The sequence below is a fragment of the Gallinula chloropus genome (genome assembly GCF_964237585.1).
Source record: "Gallinula chloropus genome assembly, chromosome: 23".
Classification (NCBI taxonomy): domain Eukaryota; kingdom Metazoa; phylum Chordata; class Aves; order Gruiformes; family Rallidae; genus Gallinula; species Gallinula chloropus.
In genome coordinates this window covers 459,953-465,142 of record NC_140108.1, presented here as the reverse complement: position 1 = coordinate 465,142, position 5,190 = coordinate 459,953, and positions in this window count along the sequence as shown.

The following is a 5,190-nucleotide window of genomic DNA, read 5'->3' as shown; positions in this document are numbered from 1 at the left end:
CAAATTCTTCTGGAACTGGAAGTAACAAGCCAATTCTACTCACAGGTTGCCTTTTTCATAACTGATGTTCAGTCAGCTTCTTTTGATCTATAACCCACCCCCCTGCAAACTATTTACTGCTTGGTTTGAGACACTAGAGCCTTGGTTTACAGAAGGGAAAAGCACACACAGGCTCCAACAGCTTACAAGAGCTCTGCACACTTGGCACTCCTGCATGTCAGTCCTGGAATATGCAGGTGTCCTCAAAGGGTTTCTGAAAAAAAAGAGTCACACATGATAAATATCAAATACCAATCCTGGTAACACAGCCCTAAGAAGTTTATGTCTTGATATGTATAATTCCTTGTGTTTAAGATATCTATGGGAAAAGTTCAGGAACATGCTTAATGATTTTATTGTCATCTGAGATTAAGTACAAGAGATTCACACTAAACCTGGAGCTCTGTAACAACAGTCCCTTCTCTCCAGCCCACTCAGATGATGAAGCACAGACAAGCCCTTTGAGATTAAGTCCAACAGTTCCTGTCCTCTACTAAACCATGTCCCTGAGCACCTTGTCTACTTGGGTTTTAAATACATTCAGGATCAGTGACTCAACCCCCTCCCTGGGAAGCCTGTCCCAGTGCCAGATAACACTTTTCCTGATGTCTAATCTGATCCTGTCCTTGAGGTTCATTCAAGGATGCAGCTTGAGGCCATTCCCTTTGTCCTATCACCTGTTGCTTGGGCTAAGAGACCACTAACACTCACCTCTCTGCACCCTCCTGTCAGGTCATTGTAGGCAGTGATAAGGTCTCCCCTCAGTCTCCTCTTCTCCAAGTTTAACACCCTCAGCTCCCTCAGCCGCTCCTGGGCAGGTTTGCTCTCCAGCCCCTTCCCCTGCCTGGTCACCCTTCTCTGAACTCACTCCAGGACCTGTAGTGAGGGGCCCAAACCTGAACACGAGGTGTGGACACAGTACTCAAGGCACAGGAATCCATCTGCATGGCTCCCAGAGTTCCCTGCCATGCTTTGTGCTATGCAGTGTATTCCTTACTTTCTGGAGCACTACTCCCTTGCAGGGAAAGAAAATACAGAGCTGGGTTTTTACAGCATAAATGAATTAAACGTACACACAGAGATTATTCTGTTCAGCAGAGAAATACAATCAATTCCAAGATAAACTGCCAGACAATTTGCCAGTTGTAAGGCCAAACTAGTGCCAGAGATCACTGCAAAGCAACACACTTTAGGAAGAGCACACTGCAGCAGGCTGACCGACCCTAATCCTGCAAGCCACCAGACCCAGTCACACAGTCACAAACTGAGCTGCCATTTACCCCCTGCCAAACTTCCCTCTCAGCAGCAGCTACACAGAACCAGTGGCAAGACCGCCCTGACACTGGAGTTGCTGTTCAAAGCCTGTTTACACAAATAAAGAGGCTTCCATTGACTTTGGTTCTGCTGGGTTCGTATTGCAACACTCCCTGATTCAGGGGAAAACACATCATCCCACGTGACTTCTGCCGCTGAGTAATAACACTTTGCAAATGCAGTCACTATTTTTCTCCTCCCCCAGCTATGTTTCATTCTTTGCTCTCACTGAACTAGAGACAGCCTAAAGCCTCTCACAGGCTTGTGCAAATGATTGATAGTCAGACGGAAAGAACAGATTATGAAAAGAAAACATAAGGGCTGCTTGTACTCCAGACCCTTTCCACCTCCTCCCCTGAAACCACTGTGATTGAAAACACAGAGCTGCCTAGCCAAAACAAAAAAAAAGAAAGAGGAAAAAAAAAGGTGTCCCACACACTCATATCCTGGCAATTTGTGGGAATTGTCACAACATGCCCAGAACTTAAAAGACCAAATTACAATACCCCTGCATAGGCATCAGCTTCACTGTGGCATTCGAGCACGAGTCCACTAGCAAGCAGCAAAAACACATACATATAGATAACAGCCCATAGTACTAAGCACAGCTTGAACCACAGACAAATTGTTACACCCAAACCTTAGAATAACTCCTTTATTTTCCCCAAACCTACTGGCTTATCAGAATTATACTTACAAGGAACTACAGTTTCATTTAAAAAAATCAATTTAATTTGGTACAGTTCAGAGAATAACTGCTCCCCCATCTCCTTCTGGCTCCGTATCCTGTCCCAAGGGTACATTGGCCCTTCTGAAAGAATTTTGTTGATGTTTTAAATCAGAGGGCTCAGCAATGGCTCTCAGCCTTTATCTCCTTACTCAGCAAGATGCTGCCTTCACCGGAAGGCAAGCTCCTGTCATGATGTCCTTAAGGAGCAGTCTCACTCCAAGATGACAATTAGTAAGACACTCCTAGGATTTTTTAATAACTTGTTTTACATCTGTAGGCAAATTTTTCTCTTTATGGCACTGTGATAGAAGCTGATTTTATTAAATTTTTCATAGTTCAATAGATCTATCTAAAGAGTTTTTCTTTGAGAAACAGGCTAGAGCAGGAGAAAAGTTGGTATAGGAGAAACTACTCCTTACTGGGAAGAATAAAATAGCTTAAAGGTATTGAAGGAGCCACAGGAGCTCTGACATCTCCACCTCCTGAAAGCCCAAGAACTCCACTTCTCTACCCACAGTACAGTATAGTTGAAAGGATGAAATTATTTGATCAAGCCAACAGCTTATCCTTCTTTAGAAAGGCTTATTCTCAGACCTGAGACAAGTTTGTTTGTATGAATAATCACAAAGATAAAAGTTCTTTGAAGTACCTTTGAAACAAATGGAATGAAAGTTTCAAATTGTGTTATTTTTGTTCTTAATGACTTTCTTAACATCAGAAAGCCACTGTTTGTTCCAGTGGGATGCATTTTTCATTCTGAATATACATATAGAAATCCAACTATTCCATCCTGATCAGGTGATCCGGTTTGATTTTTTAAGATGAGTTTCATTTCAGCTGGCACTGTCCCATAGCAATTTTCAGTTTCATACAAGTGGCATTTCCCAATAAGAAAACATTCCTTAAATAAATTTGAAACAGCATTATTGAGGAATAATTAACCCCAGATTTTAAGATTCAAGACATGCTGAAAGTTATGGGAAGGGAACATTTTACTGGTTTTCTAAAGACAATAAACCAACATTGCCTGTTGTTTCTTTGCATTAGTGTTAACTGCTTTCATCTTACTCTCCTAGAGATCTTCAAGGCTCAGAACGCAGCCGTAGCACCGTAATTCATACCAGTAGCTAACAACTTCCCCCAGCACCTATCACTTTCAACTAACAAAAAGCCCCATGGAAGGTGTCACACTTCCCATCGGCAGCTCTCTTGCCATGACTGCTCAGTTAGACTCACAGAATCCCAGGGGTTGGAAGGGACCTCCAGAGCTCATGGGGTCCAACCCCCTGCCAAAGCAGCTCCCCAGCTCATATTGCACAGGGCGGCGTCCAGACGGGGCTGGAATCTCTCCAGAGATGGAGACTCCACACCCCCTGGGCAGCCTGTCCCAGGGCTCCCTCACCCTCACTGGGGAAAAGTTCTTCCCCATGTTGCTGTGGAACTCCCTGTGCTCCAACTTGCAGCCATTGCCCCTTGTCCTGTCCCCACAGACACTGAAAAGGGGCTGCCCATTTCCCCCTGCATCCCATCCTTCAGATACTGATAAACATTAATCAGGGCCCCCCTTAGTCTTCTCTTCTCAAGACTGAACAGCCCCAGCTCACTCAGCCTTTCCTCACAGGGGAGATGCTCCAGGCCCTTCATCATCTTTGTAGCCCCTCTGGACTCTCTCCAGGAGATCCCTGTCTTTTTTTATCCCAGGGAGCCCAGAAGTGGACACAACACTCCAGGTGGGGCCTGACCAGGGCAGAGCAGAGGGGGAGGATCCCCTCCTGTGACCTGCTGCCCACACTCCTCCGGATGCACCCCAGGATCCCATTGTCTCTCTCAGCCCCCAGGGCACACTGCTGGCTCATGGTCACCCTGTCATCTACCAGGACCCCCAGGTCCTTCTCCACAGAGCTCCTCTCCAGCAGGTCACCCCCAGCCTGTACTGACTCCAGCAGTTGTTCCTTCCCAGGTGCCAGACTCTCCACTTGCTTTTATTGAACCTCATCTGGTTTCTCCCTGCCCAGCTCTCCAGCCTGTCCAGGTCTCTCTGGATGGCAGCGCAGTGCCCTGTGTGTCAGCCACTCCTCCCAGCTTTGTATCATCAGCACTTACTGAGTACTCACTTTGCTTCTTTACAGTGCAGAATGTTGTGGGGTCTTAACAAAGGCCCTGACTCACGTTCAGTGAGCAAAACCCCCCAGCCGTGTTTGGGTGCTTCACTTTTTGAAATGAGAAAGCTCTCCCCCAGCCTGCCCCACTCTCCTGCAGAGGTTAACTCCTCCACAGCTGTCAGCAGAAAAGACCCACATCTATGCTCCTGCTGCTACACTCCAGGGTCTGATGTCCCAGCAATGTGGGACTTCAAAGTACAGAAACTGAGGGATGGGGGGGGGGGGTCATATACTTCCTCCACTCACTTACATGGCACACTGGTATAGTTAGCTCATATGTGAGCACAGACTAAAGCTCACCACATTCCTAAATAGATGTCAATCAGTAGATTAATACTTGCTCAAGACAAGGAAAGGTTCAGAAAAGGATTAATACAAATCATTGCTCCAAATCCCATTTCAGCCCCAAGTCCCAAACAACTATTACTCGTGAGGAGTCGTCTCTGTTACAGATGTTGGCAGCGTTAACCTGGTACTGAACACACGCTGTGCAATGCTGATGCACAGAAACACATACAAAAAAAAAAAGCAACTGGCCTCACACAGACCATTGTACAGCTGTACTACTCAGTTACATACTAAAAAAATCCCCCATCTCTATAGGGTGAAATTATTACAGCAAGGCCAGCAAGCCTGGGGGCAGAGATAGGAGCTACAGTACAGATAGGATGTCACTTAAGGACACAAGCTGAGCCCCAGACACACAGAAAAATTCAGACAGTATTTACTGCAGAATTACACAGCCCATCCTAGAACTATTTCAGTGTCCCTAAATGCACACTGACTACCACACTTGCTCAGATAAACACTGGGGCTCACTTCAAAATGAAAGACACCAGTTCACTGCTGGAAAGAACAAGAAAGTTTCCTTCATGTTGTTACTTAAATATTTTTTTAAGGACAGTTTGCCCAAGGGTGGAAACTCCCTTAACACCTTGCTCTGTC